This window comes from Bubalus kerabau, chromosome 1 (genome assembly GCF_029407905.1).
Source record: "Bubalus kerabau isolate K-KA32 ecotype Philippines breed swamp buffalo chromosome 1, PCC_UOA_SB_1v2, whole genome shotgun sequence".
In the NCBI taxonomy this organism is placed as follows: Eukaryota; Metazoa; Chordata; class Mammalia; order Artiodactyla; family Bovidae; genus Bubalus; species Bubalus kerabau.
This window is the reverse complement of record NC_073624.1, coordinates 139,820,987-139,840,316: the sequence shown is the minus strand read 5'-3', so window position 1 is coordinate 139,840,316 and position 19,330 is coordinate 139,820,987. Positions and strand designations below refer to the sequence as shown.

The 19,330-nt window shown below is 42.3% G+C and overlaps 1 long non-coding RNA gene across 1 annotated transcript; it reads right to left on the bottom strand.

The window, feature by feature from the left end:
• Positions 1 to 1,369: 1,369 nt before the first annotated feature.
• On the bottom strand, positions 1,370 to 16,873 carry LOC129659008 (uncharacterized). Its single transcript, XR_008717732.1, has 4 exons — positions 16,731 to 16,873; positions 11,107 to 11,186; positions 1,595 to 1,746; positions 1,370 to 1,507 (listed from the first exon to the last, which is right to left on the bottom strand). It is a non-coding gene; the product is annotated as an uncharacterized LOC129659008 (long non-coding RNA).
• Positions 16,874 to 19,330: the final 2,457 nt, after the last annotated feature.

The following is a 19,330-nucleotide window of genomic DNA, read 5'->3' as shown; positions in this document are numbered from 1 at the left end:
CAAGAATGCTTAGATGTTACTTACAGGCAATCAATGAGAAAGAACTTGATTCATATCCCTTTGCATGGATGCCAACCAAAGTTTGGGCATTTTTTTATTCCCTCCCAATCTGATAAAAATAAACATCCTTTTGATTCAATAATTCATAATAGTCCCAGTTGGAGGGATAATACCTATGGAATGTTAAGAACAACTGTTGTGTGAAGAGACACACAACCTCTCTAAGCTGTAGTTGTCTAAAAAAGGGGGAAATGGATTTCATTGAGTTTTTGGTGCAGATTACATGAGATGACTTAGGTAAAGCACTTGGCACAGTGCCTGGCACGTAGTTATCACTTAGTACTCAGCATATCAAATACCCAGGCAAGAAATCCAAGAGAAAGGACAACTCTGCAAGTTACAAAATGGAACAAAGATGTCTTTTCCTGCATTTCTCTTAAACCATGGGCCAACTTTGCTGCTTAGTGCTCCATGACGGTGATGAAAGAATTATAAAATAAGAGTCATGGCAAGAGAAAAAGCAGGTGGTGGGAGGATAGGGAAGAATATAGCTCTTTCCAAGAAGACATTGTCCCCACCATTCTACCCTTCTCTCCATGGAATAAGGGCTAGACCACCCTAAGGTGACTTCCCTAATGGCTCAGTTGGTAAAGAATCTGCCTGCAATGCAAGAGACCTGGGTTCAATCCCTAGGCCTGGAAGATTAGGTCTGAAGGAAATAGCAACCCACTCCAGTACTCTTGCCTGGAGAATTCCATGGACAGAGGAGCCAGGCAGGCTACAGTCCATGGGATGGCAAAGAATTAGACACAACTGTGCAACTACCTTCCACTTTTCAGCCTAAGGTGAAACTTGACTGAGCCTCTGATTGACATCAAGCTTTATCCTATTTATTGCTCTCAATCATTTTTTAAATTTTTCCTGAAGCTTGGAAAGGTTAAGAAGGACTTAAGAAGGAGTCTACTTAACCAGACTCCTCAGTGTTTTTCAGTACTTGGCATTATCATCTTCAGCAATCTCTTCTTTATTTTCCATAATTTCTTTCATTTCTTCCATAATATCCACTCCCATAATATGTTTGATATATGTCTTTGAAAGTGCAGATGTCCTTATACAGAGTGTTGTTTCATGGGTGTGATTATTAACACAAATGGTGTTACCTAATAAATTCCATTCTTTCTGCTTCTCAGACTCCACACTGTTTTGGAAACCTCGCCACGTGGTAATGTGTGCATCAGCCCTCTGCTTCCCGTGGCTACTCAGTGTTCTACAGCATCCATCACATTTCACTCTCCCATTCCACTGGCAACAGGACCACAACAAATTCCATTCCCAGGCACCACAGTGGACCTCTTTGCATGTGCCCTGAGGTCAATATCCAAAACCAGATTCCCAATTTGGCTCCAGACATACAGAATCAAGGTCTTCTGAGGTGAGGGACATGTGTAGGAACATTGGAGTCAAAGATAAAAGTCCTTCCCCGCTCCAGAACTAAGTTGATATGATTCTGCAGAATTCAAGAATCATAAAGAATCAGAAAGCCTCTGTTGCAGCCCAGAGACTGGCTGTCTTTTGAAAGAAAAACTGAGCTTACCTCCCCAACCACCTGAGAAGCCACCTGAGGTTTTCCTGATGGTGAAAGTTGTCAGATGTCAGAATGAGTTAGTCAATCCCATCTGGCCTTGGCATTTTGTGTCATCAGACCCTCTTGAAAGGCAAAAGGACAAGACAACTTCTCAAAAGCCCCTGGAATTTAAAAAAATATACCTAGAGATTAAAAAAGGCTTTCCTCCAAAACCTCTGTATGTCTGGAGAGTTTGGGGGTTTCGAGCACAACCCACTCATTCTACTTGCTTGGCCCGGCAATAAACTTTTCTCTACTCAAAAAAAAAAAAAGTAAGTAAATAAATTCCTAGAGAGCTTGTGGATTTGCATAGACGGTTGCCTTCTAATTTTATTCCACATATGGAGTCTAAAGAAAAAGTAACTTACCAGTACAAATTCTACAGATTTTGTTCAGAGTCTCTGAGACTTTCAGATTCTTTATGACTCTTGAATTCTATAGAATCATATGAACATGAATATAAAACTTAGTTTTTCACTCTGGGTGGTGAATCACTGAGCAACACTGCCTAATTCATAAGTTGAAGAGTATTCAGACCACTATGATTTCTCCACCAGTCTCACCCACACTGGGATGCTGGGACCTCATGACCACCACTACTAAGGTATCATTCAATTTATATCTTGGAAAGAATTCTTTTAAAGTAGATAGTCATAGTAAATGGTCAAGCATTTGAAATTTCCAGCCCTTAGCCTTACTAATCTTTTACAAAATAATAATAAGGTGGACTCTCTCCTCAGCAAATTCTGTACTACTGATTACCCTTGCTCCCATTTAGCCTACATTTGCACAGGAAGCCCGGGTGGTGGGGCCTTGGGAGGCTAAGACACACTCTTTCAGTCTTATTCAGTGTTTCCTACTGTGCTCAAACCACTGAATTGATGTCCTAAGCTCGGCACCAATCTATCAGAGTCCAAAACACTGATGTGAGAACCATAATAATACTATTTAACATGTTTTAGTCTTGCCTGAGAATCCCAGGGACAGGAAGCCTGATGGGCTGCATTCCGTGGGGTCGCACAGAGTCGGACACGACTGAAGCGACTTAGCAGCAGCAGTATATATTGTGACCAAACAATAAGTGCTTTACATGCATTTACCTCATTCAATTCTCACAACATTCTCTTATGGGAAAGGTAATGGGTTCCCCAGAAGCCAACACTGAGATGGAGATTTACAGGTGAGTGATTTATTTAGGAAGTGCCCTTAGGTTAGACTAACACTGGAGAGAGTAGGAAGCAGGAATCTAAGAAGTCAAGCAGAGGCCCGGATTCAGACATCCCACTCTCAGCCTGGTACACCCTGCAGTATAAAAAACACCTCAGAGTTGGCTTTCCTATTCCTGCACAGATCAGCTCAGTTCAGTTCAGTTCAATCTATCAGTCATGTCCGATTCCTTGTACCCCATGGACTGCAGCATGCCAGGCCTCTCTGTCCATCACAAGCTCCCAGAGTTTACTCAAATTCATTTGCATTGAGTCGGTGATGCCATCCAATCATCTCATCCTCTGTCATCCCCTTCTCCTCCTGCCTTCAATCTTTCCCAGCATCAGGGTCTTTTAACTGAGTCAGCTCTTAGCATCAGGTGGCCAAAGTATTGGAGTTTCAGCTTCAACATCAGTCCTTCCAATGAATTATTCAGGACTGATTTCCTTTAGGATGGACTAGTTGGATCTCCTTGCAGTCCAAGGGACTCTCAAGAGTCTTCTCTAACACCACAGTTCAAAAGCATCAATTCTTCGGAACTCTGCTTTCTTTACAGTCCAACTCTCACATCCATACATGACTACTAGAAAAACTATAGTTTTGACTAGACGGACCTTTGTTGGCAAAGTAATGTCTCTGCTTTTGAATATGCTGTCTAGGTTGGTCATAACTTTTCTTCCAAGAGCAACCGTCTTTTAATTTCATGGCTGCAGTCACCATCTGCAGTGATTTTGGAGCCCCCAAAAATAAAGTCTGACACTGTTTCCATTGTTTCCCCATCTATTTGCCATGAAGTGATGGGACCAGATGCCATCCGTCTGAATGATGAGTTTTAAGCCAACTTTTTCACTCTCCTCTTTCACTTTCATCAAGAGGCTCTTTAATTCTTCGCTTTCTGCCATAAGGATGGTGTCATCTGCATATCTGAGGTTATTGATATTTCTCCCAGCTATCTTGATTTCAACTTGTACTTCATCCAGCCTGGCATTCCGCATGATGTACTCTGTATATAAGTTAAATAAGCAGGGTGACAATATACAGCCTTGACATACTCCTTTCCCAATTTGGAACCAGTCTGTTGTTCCATGTCCAGTTCTAACTGTTGCTTCTTGACCTGCATGCAGATTTCTCAGGAGCAGCTAGAAAAATGGTGGTCTGGTATTCCCATGTCTTGAAGAATTTTCCATAGTTTTTTTGTGATCCACAAAGTCAAAGGCTTTGGCATAGTCAATAAAACAGAAGTAGATGTTTCTCTGGGACTCTCGTACTTTTTTGATGATCCAGTGGATGTTGGCAATTTCATTTCTGGTTCCTCTGCCTTTTCTAAATCCAGCTTGAACATCTGGAAGTTCACGATTCATGTACTGTTGAAGCCTGGCTCGGAGAATTTTGAGCATTATTCTGCTAGCATGTGAGATGAGTGCAATTGTGCAGTAGTTTGAGTATTCTTTGGCATTGCCTTTCTTTGGGATTGGAATGAAAACTGACCTTTTCCAGTCCTGTGGCCACTGCTGAGTTTTCCAAATTTGCTGGCATATTGAGTGCAGAATGTTCACAGCATCATCTTTTAGGATTTGAAATAGCTCCACTGGAATTCCATCCCCTCCACTAGCTTTGTTTGTAATGATGCTTCCTAAGGCCCACTTGCCTTCACATTCCAGGATGTCTGGCTCTAGGTGAGTGATCACACCATCATGGTTTTTTGAGATCTTTTTTGCATAGTTCTTCTGTGTATCCTTGCCACCTCTTCTTAATATCTTGTGCTTCTGTTAGGTCCGTACCATTTCTGTTCTTAATATCTTCAACTGATACGGTGCAAATCATCCACACCTTATCTTGGAAAGCCTTGTGATTATATGTTGATTTAGTCCTCCTTCTACCCTGCCAGCATACCACGCCTCCTAGGACTATTGCAGTCAGTGTCCCTGACCCTGTGGAAGTCCACCGTCGACACACACCTCCACCGGAGACTCCCGGACACTGGCAAGAGAAGATGAGCACACGTCCTGCTACTCCACCATCTTGATTGCCTTGTCTGACTCAATGAAATTATGAGCCATGCTGTGTAGGGCCACCCAAGATGAATTGGTCATGGTGTAGAGTTCTGACAAAACGTGGACCACTGGAGAAGGAAATGGCCAAGCACTTCGGCGTTCTTGCCTTGAGAACCCCATGAACAGTATGAAAAGGCAAAAAGATAGGACACTGAAGGATGAACTCTCAGGTCAGTAGGTGCCCAATATGCTACTGGAGAAGAGCAGAGACATAGCTCCAGATGAAATGAAATGGCTGAACCAAAGCAGAAACAACACCCAGTTATGGATGTATCTGGTGGTGAAAGTAAAGACAAATGCTGTAAAGAACAATATTGCACAGGAATCTGGAATGCTAGGTCCATGAATGAATGTAAATTGGAAGTGGTTAAACAGAAGATAGCAAAAGTGAACATTGATATTTTAGGAATCAGTGAGCTAAAATGGATGGATATGGGTGGATTTAATTCGGATGACCATTATACCTACTACTGTGAGCAAGAATCCCTTAGAAGAAAAGGAGTAGCCCTCATAGTCAACAAAAGAGTTGACTCTTGTACAACAAAAGAGTACGGAATGCAGTACTTGGGTATAATCTAAAAAATGACAGAATGATCTCAGTTTGCTTCCAAGGCAAACCATTCAACATCACAGTAATCCAAGTCTATGCCCCAGCCACTAATGCCAAAGAAGCTGAAGTTGAACAGTTTTATGAAGACCTACAAAAACTTCTGGAACTAACACCCCAAAAAGATACCCTTTTCATCATAGGGAACTGGAATGCAAAAGTAGGAAGTCAAGAGATCCATGGAGTAACAGGCAATTTTGGACTTGGAGTACAAAATGAAGCAGGGCAAAGGCTAACATGTTTTGCCAAGAGGACACACTGGTCATAGCAAACACCCTCTTCCAACAACACAAGAGATGACTCTACACATGATATCACCAGATTGTCAATACCTAATTGAGATTGATTATATTCTTCACAGTCAAAGATGGAGAAGCTCTGTAGTCAGTGAAAATAAGATTGGGAGCACACTGTGACTCAGATCATGAACTCCTTATTGCAAAATTCAGACTTAACTTGAAGAAAGTAGGGAAAACTGCTAGACCATTCAGGTATGACCTAAATCAAATCCCTAATGATTATACAGTGGAAGTGACAGATAGATTCAAAGGATTATATCTGATAGACGGAGTGCCTGAAGAACTATGAATGGAGGTTAGTAACATTGTACAGGAGGCAGTAATCAAGACCACCCCCAAGAAAGAGAAATGCAAAAAGGCAAAATGATCGTCTGAAGAGGCCTTACAAATAGCTGAGAAAAGAAGAGAAGTCAAAGGCAAAGGAGAAAAGGAAAGATATGCTCATCTGAATGCAGAGTTCCAAAGAATAGCAAAGAGAGATAATAAAGCATTCCTAAGTGAACAATGCAAAGAAATTGAGGGAAACAATAGAATGGGAAAGACTAAAGATCTCTTCAAGAAAATTAGAGATACCAAGGGAACATTTCATGCAAAGATGGGCTCGATAAAGGACAGAAATGGTATGGACCTAACAGAAGCAGAAGATATTAAGAAGAGGTGACAAGAATACACAAAACTATACAAAAAAAAATTTCAATGACCCAGATAACCATGATAGTGTGATCACTCACCTAGAGACAGATATCATAGAGTGCAAAGTCAAGTAGGTCTAAAGAAGCATCACTATGAACAAAGCTAGTGGAAGTGATGGAATTCCAGCTGAGCTGTTTCAAATCCAATAAGATGATGCTGTGAACATGCTGCACTCAATATGCCAGCAAATTTAGAAAACTCAACAGTGGCCGCAGGACTGGAAAAGGTCAGTTTTCATTATAATCCCAAAGAAGGAAAATGGCAAAGAATGTTCAAACTACCACACAATTGCACTCATTTTACATGCTAGCAAGGTCATGCACAAAATTCTCCAAATTAAGCTTCAACAGCATGTATGCCAAGAACTTTCATATGTACAAGCTGGATTTAGAAAAGGCAGAGGAACCAGAGATCAAATTTCCAACATCTGTCAGATCATAGAAAAAGCAAGAGAATTCCAGAAAAACATTGACTTCTGCTTCATTGACTATGCTAAAGCCTTTGACTGTGTGGATCACAACAAACTGTGGAAAATTCTTAAAGAGATGGGACTACCAGACCACCTTAGCTGCCTCCTGACAAAACTATATGCAGGTCAAGAAGCAACAGTTAGAATTGGACATCAAACAACAGACTGGGTCAAAATTGGGAAAGGATTACATCAAAGCTGTATATTGTCACCCTGATTATTTAACTTATACGCAGAGTGCTGTGCTGTGCTTAGTCACTCAGTCTTATCCAACTCTTTGCAACCCTATGGACAGTAGCCTGCCAGGCTCACTCATGTGAAATGCTGGGCTGGATGAAGCACAAGCTGGAATCAAGATTGCCAGGAGAAATATCAATAACCTCAGATATGCAGATGATATCACCATTATGGAAGAAAGTGAAGCAGAACTAAAGAGCCTCTTGATGAAAGTAAAAGAAGAGAGTGAAAAAGTTGGCTTACATCTCAACATTCAGAAAACTAAGATCATGGCATCCAGTCTCATCACTTCATGGCAAATGGATGGGGAAACAGTGAGAAACTATTTTCTTGGGCTCCAAAATCACTGCAGATGGTGACTGCAGCCACGAAATTAAAAGACGCTTGCTCCTTGTAAGAAAAGCTATGACCAGCCTAGATAGCATATTAAAAAGCAGAGGCATTACTTTGCCAACAAAGATCCATATAGTCAAAAATATGCTTTTTCCAGCAGTCGTGTATGGATGTGAGAGTTGGACCATAAAGAAGGCTGAGCACTGAAGAATTGATGCTTTTGAACTGGGGTGCTGGAGAAGGTTCTTGAGAGTCCCTGGACCTGAAAGGAGATCAAATAAGTCAATCTTGAAGAAAATCAGTCCTGAATATTCATTGGAAGGACTGATACTGAGGCTGAATCTCCAATACTTTGGCTACCTGATGCGAAGAGTTGACTCACTGGAAAAGACCATGATGCTGGGCAAGATTGAAGGCAGGAGAAGAAGGGGATGACAGAGCATGAGATGGTTGGATGGCATGACTGACTCAAAGGACATGGGTTTGAGCAAGCTCCAGAGATGGTAAAAGACAGGGATGCCTGCGTGCTGCAGTCCATGGTATCACAAAGAGTGGGACGTGACTGAGCAACTGAACAACAGCAACCTTGCCAAAGCGTCGATCTAAAGCTTATCACAAATCAAGGACTTTTTGTACTTCTACCATGTGCCAAAAATAGTATGAGCCTGTTAGTCTATGACCCAGGGACGCACCTAATATCTGGTTGCTGCTGCTGCTGCTGCTAAGTCACTTCAGTCATGTCTGACTCTGTGCGACCCCATAGACGGCAGCCCATCAGGCTCCCCCGTCCCTGGGATTCTCCAGGCAAGAACACTGGAGTGGGTTGCCATTTCCTTCTCCACACACCCAAATAATAACAACAGTAAGAATAAACATGCCAAAATTGTACCTAGTAAGGCATGATTATGTTGTGAGTTACTCCACGGCATAATATAGGCTCTAGGGCAAAGAGTGCTGGGATAGTTTAACATATCATGTCTGACATGATTCTGGAAGAATGAACTGGTGGTAATAATTGTCAAGTTTTATTCATTTCACAAATAATTATTGCACAGATATGCAATATGTGCACTATCTTTTCCAAGAACCAGTGTCCCTATCATTATGGAGTTTACATTCCAATATGGGAAGCATAGAAAAGCAACCATATATATATTTTATCAGATAACTGCTATGAAGGAAAAAGAAAGAGGATAGAAAAATAATCAAAAAAATACCATTTTAGACAAAGGTAGTGAGGGAAGTCCTCTCCAGGGAGGTATTATTGGAGTAGAGAGCCAAAATAAATCAATCAGAAATTCAGAGAGACTACCAGAGAGCATGCTTATCTCTATTTCCCAATTTTTGGGCTGTAACCAAGAATTGGAGGTTATTACTACTACTACTAAATCGCTTCAGTCATGTCCGACTTTGTGTGACCCCATGGACTGCAGCCTACCAGGCTTCTCCGTCCATGGGATTCTCCAGGCAAGAACACTGGAGTGTTCAAGAATTGGAGGTTAGGGGCTACTAAATGGCTTGGGGTTGAAATTACCTACAAGTGTCTACTCTCACGTATTTGGTGGTTAATCCTGGTTCTTAGAGGAGACCTCGGCCAGCTGTCGACTACACCTCTATAGAGTCTCTCCATCTGGTCTCTCTGCACAGACCTATTTAAGCTTTCTTATAGCATAGCAGCTGGATTCTAAGACTGAGTGTCCCCAAAGAAAAAAGCAGAACCAAACCAAAAAACCAATATATATATATTGGTTTTTTGGTTTGAGGGGAGGGAGGTTCTTATTTTTTGTCCATTTCTCATGGCATGCATGATGTTAGTTCTCTGACCAGGCATGGAACATCCCTTATACTGGGAGTCTTAACCACTGGACCACCAGGGAAGTCCCCCTACATCGTATATTTTTCATCTAGTGTCAGGACTCACATGGTATCACTTCTACTATATTCTATTGTTTGAGGCAGCCAAAAAGATCCATGCAAGTTCAGGAGAGGACACAGATGTTACCACTCAATGGGAGACATGTCAAGGAAACTTGTAAGAAGAACATGAGGAATGTGAAGTACTGTTCTGTCTTCTGCCATGATAGCTGAGAGTTCACTGGTTTTCCAGAGTTGGCCTTTGATTGGAGGAGAGAGAAAAAGGAGATTGAGAGACATAAAGGATACTCCATATCCAGAGGAGGTAGAGTCAGGGCTGAGAGCAAGGAAGAAAAGCTCTGCCACTGCTTGCTTTATTATTTCACATCTTCTTTGAAAAACTTGAAAAACTACTGTCTGGATCAGTCTCTGAACTTCCTTGCCCAGTTCCTACACTAACTCACGTTCACATAACCCACACGAATTCCACTTGCCTCACCCAAACTTTTGGTCATTAAAATGGTTACCTCCCCCAACATAGAGTTGCCATGTGATTCAGTAACCCCACTCTTGGGCATATATTCAGACAAAACTAAGATTTAAAAAGATACTTGTACCCCTATGTTCATAGCAGTACTATTCACAACAGCCAAGACAAGGAAACAACCTAAATGTCTGCTGACAGATGAATAAAGAAAATGTGACATATTCCATTATATATATTGGCGCAAAATTCCATTATACATATATATAAAATGGAATATTACTCAGCCATAATAATGAAATAATGCCATTTGCAGCAACATGGATGCAACTAGAGATTATCATACTAAGCAAAGTAAATCAGAAAGACAAATACCATATGCTAACACTTGTATGTGAATCTAAAATATAACACAAATCAACACATCTATGAAACAAAAACAGACCACAAATATAGAGAACAGATTTGAGGTTGCCAAAGAGGAGGTTTGGTAGGGGAGGGAAGGACTGGGAGCCTGGGATTAGCAGTTGCAAACTAGATATATAAGTTGTATAAATAACAACATCCTACAATATAGTACAGGGAACTATATTCAATATTCTTTGACAAACCATAATGGAAAAGAATATGAAAAAGAATATGTATATATATACATACACACACATTCATATATAAATGACAACCCACTTCTGTATTCTTGCCTGGGAAATCCCAAGGACAGAGGAGCCTGGCAGGCTATAGCCCATGGGGTCACAAAAGAGTTAGACATGACTTTGTGGCTAAACAACAAGGTGTGTGTGTGTGCATGTGTGTGTGTGTGTGTGTGTGAGTCACTTTGCTGTACAAAAGAAATGAATACAACATTGTAAATCAACTATACTTCAATAAAATTTAAGGAAAAGAAAAAAAGATGGTTACCTCCCCAAGAGAAGCAGCTACTGTATTTCAGCAGCTTCAACTGTCCTAAAATTATTGACCAAAAGGAGGCCCCGCTATTTTCCTATTGGATCTCCCAGGAAAGAAACAACCTCTTTGAAGGGCATGTCCTCTCATTAATCTCACGCAACCTCTTCAGAGAGAGCCTGAACTTCTTGAGCTATGATCTTTGGTTCAGTAAAAGTTCAAAAAACAAATATTCCTTCACAAACAATAACAGCAACAATGATATTCTTAACGGTGGAGGAACCAAAGAGTCTAAAAGTCAATTCAGGGGACTTCCCTGGTAGTCCATTGGTTAAGACCTCACCTTCCAATGCAGGCAGTACAGATTCCATCTCTGGTCAGGGAGCTAGGTTCCCACATGCCTTGCAGCCAAAGAACCAAAACCTAAGAAACAGAAGCAATATTGTAACAAATTCAATAAAGACTTCAAAACAGTCCATGACAAAAAATCTAAACAGTAAGTAAATAAAAGTCAATTCAAACTACCAAAACAATGGTGCCAGAATGTCTGCTTTAAAGGCATCCTGGGAATTCTGATGCGCATGGGGGTTGAGAAGCACCATCCATTTGATGTGTCCTGACTCCCTTCCTGCCTCTTCTCCCCTTGCCTATTGTGTTTCAGCACAACATGCCTTCTTCTCTTTAAATTAATTTTTATTGTAGTATAGTTTATTTACAATGTTTTGTTAGTTTTACATATACATGTATCTACTCTTTACATTGTTTTCCCATATAGGTCATTACAGAGTATTGAGCAGAGTTGCCTGTGATAGAAGGTTCTTGCTGCTAAGCTGCTAAGTCACTTCAGTCGTGTCCGACTCCGTGCAACCCCATAGACAGCAGCCCACCAGGCTCCGCCGTCCCTGGGATTCTCCAGGCAAGAACACTGGAGTGGGTTGCCATTTCCTTCGCCAATGCAGGAAAGTGAAAAGTGAAAGTGAAGTCGCTCAGTCGTGTCCGACCCTCAGTGACCTCGTGGACTGCAGCCTACCAGGCTCCTCCATCCATGGGATTTTGCAGGCAAGAGTACTGGAGTGGGGTGCCATTGCCTTCTCCTAGAAGGTTCTTATTAGTTTTCAAATAGGTCTTCTTGAAGAGACTTTACTTGGCTGTGTTCTTGTCCTGTGGTCTTTGTACATGCTATTCACTCAGCCATCAGATACTCTTTCCCCAGTTATCTACTCGACTCACTCCTCAATTCAAGAACCTGCCCCAAAGGACCATAAAGCATCAAGAAGCAGCCCTCTTGCTCCTTTGAAGTCCCACCACATAAACCTCTTTGAGCTCCTATCCATTTGTATAGTCATCTTCAAGGAGGCCCAACGGGCTCGTTCAATAACTAGAAGCAACCATCTCAGCTTATGGTTGAAAAGAATTCACCCTGGAAGTTCTGTAATTACACACATCATGGATGGTCCAGTGGTTAAGACTCTGTGCTTCCACAGGGCACAGGTTCGGTCCCTGGTAGGGAAACGAGGATCCTGTATAACACAGAGCAGAGGCAAAAAAAAAAAAAAAAAGAGACCAACAGGGAGACCAGGAGTGTTGGGGAAGAAAAATTCCTCCATCTCCTAAGGTAACCTTTCCAGAAACAGACATCCTGTTTTCTTCTACCAAAGTCACTAACTCATTATGTATTCTTGGGCATCTGGCACTATAAAGCTCCAGCTGTTCTGCCCTTGGCTTTCACAAACTTCAACAGGAAGTGATACTCATAGCATTCAAGGTGGATGGACACAGAGAAAGGCGTTGGGAAGGGTATTCATCCAACAACTTTCCTGGAGCCACCCAACAACCAGACTTGCAAATACTTTAAGCCCAAGCTCTTCATAATAGTCTATTTGTTCTTTTCATCGCCACAGGCAGAACCATTTTTGTTTCAGCAGTTTTCACAGCCCTCTCTATGCTGGGGACATCCTGGAGCAAAAGTCCCAGAGCCTCTCTGTACCCCTGTGGCTCCTCCCTTACAGAGCAATGGCCAACAGAATGGCTCTGTCTCTCTCTCCCTGGCCTAGAGGAAGTGCAGGAAGGGCCAAGAATCCATTCACTGGCCCGACAGAACATCTGGGCCAGAACTTCAAGGGACAGCGTGGGGACCACCATTCCCTCAAGGGCCTTCCTTCTCTGCCAACAGTGGATGTTTGAGCAGCTCCCACCCTCCCTGAAGCCAGCACTCCTCTCAAACAGGGACAAAGCCTTGGGCTTGAGAAGCAGCAGGAAGCCCTGGATTAGTCTCCATTCCAACTTCACCAAGAAACCCTGAAATTCAGGATTATTGCATACTTGATACCATATAGCTAACAATTATTGCCTTCTGGCTGCTTATTTCTTTTCTCCCTGGTTAGAACCTGCAGACAGGAAGAGATGATTAAATAATCCCCAAGCACACAACTATCTTTCCCACCCTCCCCCCCATCACCAACTGGCTAAGGCAACAATTGTCCTCACAACAATTTATAGCACTCTGCAGTACACCTTTCTATTTGTTTTACAAATGGGAAAACAGACCAGAGAGCTGGGATAATTCACCAAGTTTCCACATTTAGTACCAGAGCAGGAATTTTAACTCACTTCAGTACATCATCTGCACCCTTCATTTGTTCATGTCTGACTCTTTGCGACCCCATGGACTGTAGCCCACCAGGCTCCTCTGTCCATGGGTTTCTCTAGGCAAGAATACTGGAGTGGGTAGCCATTCCCTTCTCCAAGGGATCTTCCCAACCCAGGGATCAAACCCAGGTCTTCTGTATTGCAGGCAGATTCTTTACCATCTGAGCCACCAAGGATGCCCCAAGAATCCTGGAGTGGGTAGCCATTTCCTTCTCCAAGGGATCTTCCCAACCCAAGGATCAAAATCAGGTCTTCCCGCATTGCACGCAAATTCTTTACCATCTGAATCACCAGGTAAGCCCACTTATTTACTACAGCTAGGTAAATTTATTCTAAAGTTCTTAGAGATAGATAACAATAGCCGTGTGCTATAGATTGGATGTTTATGTCCCACCCCTAAATTCATATGTTAAAACCCAACCCCTAGTGTGAGGGTATTAAGAAGCAGGGCATTTGGGATATGATAAGGTCATAAGGGTGGAACCCTCATGAGTGATATTAGTGCCCTTGTAAAAGGAAATTCAGTGAATTCCCTCCCTCCTTCTGTGAAGACACAGAGAAAAGACACCCACCTATGAACCAGGTAGTGGGCTCTCACCAGACACAGAATCTGCTGATGCCTTAATTTTAGACTTTCCAGCCTACAGAACTATGAAAAACAAATTTTTGTTGTTTATAAGTCACCCAGTCTATGGTATTTTTCTTATAGCAGCCCAAACAACTAAAACACAATGAAAGCTCTAAAAACAAGGAGAAAAAAATAGGAGATGGATAGCCCTATTTATATGAAAATGTCTAATGGGGCTTTGTGATGAGCACAGTTAATGCCAGCACAAGAACAGACATAAGAATAGAATAGAATAGAAAGTCTAGAAATAAACACATGCAGAGTATATTTGTCCTATGATTAAAGCTGTACTTCACAGGACTGGAATTTTTAATACATGGTGTTGAGACACCTGGATAGGCACTTGCAAAGAAAAAATAAAAAGCATCCAAACTTCTACATCATTTTTAACTTTAGACATCTCAATGTAAAAATAAAGCAAATGTAACTAGAGAGAACTAATACAAAACCGTGGGTGGATTTCCTGAGAGTGAGATGACATTTTTGAGTCTGATTCAAATCTTTAGGAAATAAAAGAAACAACGATAGATTCAACTATATAAAATCAAAATTCTATCCATGGAGATCCTGAGAGCCAGAGAATGTGTTATAGCCCAGGCCACAGCAAGTTAGCGTAAGCTCCTGAGTGCTCCAGATTCTTTGGTCCCACTCGGGTATTTCCATAAGCTGTCTACCCTGACTCCCTCCTACTGCTCATAACCCTCCTGTTTTCCACTGGAGGCCACCTCTGCAAATTGTCTCTCACACCTACAAAGCCCTCTTATCACTATGCGCACAGAACCTGGTGTTAAGTTCCAGGGGCCTTTGAATGCAATGTGCATCTCTTTTCCACCTCACTAGCTGGCTAAAGTTTAACCTGTAATGGGATCCTGAAGTCATCCAAAGTTCACCAGAGCTCTTATCTGCAGGTATAGGTGGTATAGGCAACAGATGAGCCCCAGGTCTGGCAGACATGTGCTCTGTGGTTGCATCTTTGTGCTCTGGAGAGGCAGGAGGCCAGCTGACACAGTATTTCTCCAGTAACCCCTGTTTAGGAGACACTTTGTTAGGAGAAATAAGGATGATACAAAAAAAACCTCTTCTCTAGCCTCAAGTTTCTTGGCAATTAGGAGGATGGAAGGGACCTGTGACATCATGTAAACCAATCACTGTGAACCTAAAAGGCAATCCTAGGTCATCAACTCTGGTGTGTAGAGCACAGAACATGCTGGAGTTCAGAGAAGGTCCAGATCAGAGGCAGAAGGGCTGAGGTTTTGATGAAGAGACAGATGATTAAAGAGTTTTACCCAGGTTCTACTCATGAGTTATCCCCACCTGAAGCCCTAAGCCTAAGCCTTCTGCCTGTAAACAGCCTTGCTATTCTAATCCTCCTTGCTCATAGCCAGGCTCTGTAGCCCGGGGTTGTCACTTTGGGTTCGGACTCTGAAATGTTTCAGACTCCCTTTTACCCCGGTCTCTTCCCACTACAGCCAGCTTAGTTCTTTTGCTCTATTTTCTTTGCCCGTTTCTGAGATCATTCTCTCTTTGGCCAGGCCGGGAAGAACGTTCCTCTGCTCCCTGGAGAATCCCAGTATACGAGCTTTGCAGCAGGCCTGCGAGGTGCAGAGGAGACTTGGGGAGAGAGGATGAGGTAGGAGGGCAGGGTTAGCAGAACCGGAGGAAGAGTCAAACCACAGCCAAGCGGCACTGGGCGATGGTCACTGGAAACACACAGTTCATATGGACGGCCAATAGGCACACTAAAAGATGCTCAATAGCTCTAATTATTAGAGAAATGCAAATCAAAACTATGATGAGGTACCATCTCATACCAGTTAGAATGGCTGTCATTAAAAAGTCTACAAATAACAAATGCTAAAGACGGTGTGGAGAAAAGGGAACCCTCCTACACTGTTGGAGGGAATGTATACTGATCCAGTCACTATGAAAAACAGCATGAAGCCTCCTCAGAAAACCAAAAATAGAGTTACCATATGATCTAGCAATCTTCCTCTTGGGCATATATCTGGAGAAAATTATAATTTGAAAAGGTATCATCACTCCTATGTTCACAGCAGCACCATTTACTATAGCCAGGACATGGAAACAATCTAAGTGTCCATCAACCGATGAATAGATAAAAATGATCTGGTACATACATACAATGAAATAGTACTCAGCCAAAAAAAGAATGAAATAATACCATTTGAAGCAACATGGATGACACTAAGAATTATCATACTAAGTGACGTAAGTCAGACAGAGAAGGACAAATATCAGTATCACTTACATTTGAAGTCTAGAAAAATGATACAAATGGACTGACTTACAGATTCACAGACATAGAAAACAAACATGGTTACCAACGGAGAAAGAGGTGCGGGAGGGAGGGACAAACTAGGAGTTTAGGACTAGCAGACACACACTGTTACATATAAAACAGGTAACCCTACTGTACAGGGCAAGGAACTATATTTAATATCTGTAATAAGCCATAATGGAAAAGTATATGATAAATAATATACACATCTATAATTGAATCTCTGCTGTACAGCAGAAACTAACACAGCATTGTAAATCATCTACACTTCAACTTAAAAAAAAATCATGATTCAGAAGCATATTTGATGGCTCTTACTCTTCTGAAAGGGCTAGTAAAGGTTCTGCTCTAACTAACCTCCTTCCCAAAGCAGTGATGCCTGGTGACTTACATACGTATCTTATGAGAATCATCCAGGGAAACTTCAGTAAATCACAGATTTCCAGGCTCCATAACCTATTTACTAAATCTGAATCTCTGGAGGAAGGAGCACCACAGGATTCTACATCTTTTAAGGCTCTCCATTAAATTCTGATGATTGGCTATTTCGCAGAAGCAGCTAAATTTAAACTGAGGTAGAAGGATGATGATCTACGAGGTAACACGTGGGAAGGTCTCTCCTGAAATGGTGAGTTTGTGTTCCAATTGTGCTGAGAGCCAGGAAAATATTATGACATGGGAATGAGGAGGAAGTAAGGAAGGCACACCATCTTCCAGCCTGCCCCAGAACTTTGATCTGATCCCCTGTGGAAAGGGTGCCTCTTGCAGAAACCTAGTGACTTCTCTCACAGTGCATTCTGGCCACAAGAAGCAGGGGTTCTGAATGACAAAGACAAACAAATGGAAACTTCCTTTCGAAGTGTGGTGAAAGGGTGTTTCACGGTGTGTTGACCTGCACCTGTTAATTTCTCAGGAATTCTGCAAGCCAGTTGATAACAAGTTGGTAGCTTCCAATCCATGACAGTATTTATATCACAGAAAGTGGAAAATACTATAAATCAGAAACATTCTTTTTTTTTCTTCTGGAGAACCTGTGACTAAACATTTACCCAGGTCTCCCACATTTCAGGTAGATTCTTTACCAGCTGAGCCACAAGGGAAGCTCGAGAATACTGGAGTGGGTAGCCTATCCCTTCTGCAGCAGATCTTCCCAACCCAGGAATCAAACCAGGATCTCCTGCATTGCAGGCGGATTCTTTACCAACCGAGCTATCAGGGAAATCCCTCAGAAATATTCTTTTTTTTTTTTTCTTCTGGAGAACCCATGAGTAAACATTTACTAGCACCTTACTGCCTTCTTCTCCTTTGGGACTATAGTGCGTTTGGTACATAAAGCATCTGGCAATCAACTGCACAGGTAGAGTGGAGCTGTGATGGGTGTAAGGGGCCTTCCTCAAGGAACTCACAGGCAGGTGATAGCAACAAGCAGGACGGGGATGTCCCTGGTTGTCCAGTGGCTAAGACTCCATGCTCCCAATGCAGAAGTTCTGGGTTGCATCCCTGGTCAGGGAACTAGATCCCACTAAGAGTTCACAGGCTCCAACTAAAGATCCCAAATACTGCAACTAAGACCCATGCAGCAAAATAAATAACTGTTTTTAAAAAGCAAGACAATTCAAAAAATCATCAGAGGACTGATTTGAACATATGTGAAATACTTGAGAACTCCCAGTAATAACCTAGGAGACTTCTATAAGTGGAGGAGATCTTTCAAACATGGTCTTAGAGGCTAATGTCACCTTCTTTAAACCCACAAGCAAGGGTTTACAGTAGAAACTCCTTCTCCAGGCTTCCTAACAGATCTATGTGTGGCCTCTCCTTAAATAATTATGAACACAGGGAGCTCACTGCTGTCTGCATTGGCCCATTCTCTCTTTGGGCAGCTCTAGTTGCTGGAAAGCTCTTTCTCCCATGAAGCTGAAGTTTGCTTCTCTATCATTTCCCCTATCAGCCCATTTGGTCCCTGGGATCTCCCAGAGCTTCTTCCAGTAGAAGTCATTCAGGGATGCTCCCCAGTTCCTATGGAAGCAGCACACTCTGTCAGTACAAGAGTGCCTTCATCCCAGTCACTCCTGGGGCTCCTCCCCTTGCCCATCATCCCATTGGGGAGGGGCTTTACCCAGCTTTTAATGGACTCTTGAATGTTTTGTCTCCAACAAAACAGCACTTTCACCAAACCATGTTTCTCCCTCCTGCCATTTAGTACAACCTGCATTATTTATGAACTCTTCCAATAGTCCTAATGCCAAAAGCTTTGCTGCCAGAGGTGCAGAATTGATTTTGTGGAGTGGTTTGCACACTCTATATAATATCTTCTCATTTATTTATGTGAAAGTCTCCTATCCTGGACTAAGCACCCAGCTAGGCCAGGCAAGGAAGGGCATTGGGTTTCTGGGCCAAACTGGCTTGGAAATTCTGGGGTTTTGAGATGATGCCCAAGAGGGGCCCATCACAAATGGAGGCCTCTTCCTTAAGGGGCTCCCCTAGTCCTCCCCCACCCTGGGTAATCAGACTCCAAAAGCTATTGCCAAATTCCACTCTGGCCATCTCCCAGCAGTAGAAATATTCAAGTAGCATTTGCAAAAATGGATTCCAGGGAGGACATTAAACCTACTGAAAGAGAATGCCTCACTGGGCTTTATTTACTCTGAATAAAATCATGGCACAGTGGGAAGAGGATGGGCTTTGCAGTCAGACACATAAGTTCAAACATCAGCCCTGCCATCAGAGAAGGGACCCTCTCTCTCAACCTGTTTCCTCACTTATAAATTGGGTGGGTATGCAAATTAAATGCTAAAAAAACACAGAAACACCTATAACAGGGCTTGGCATATATAAACGCTCAATAATGAGAGGGCCCTCTGATTATCAAGAGGTTCTTACCAATCTCATCTCAGTACTGACACAGGTTTTCTTCATATACTTAGCAAACTGCAGCTGAATCTTTTTGGTCCTTGCTGTGGGCAAAATAATACTTCTCTCCCGAAAAAT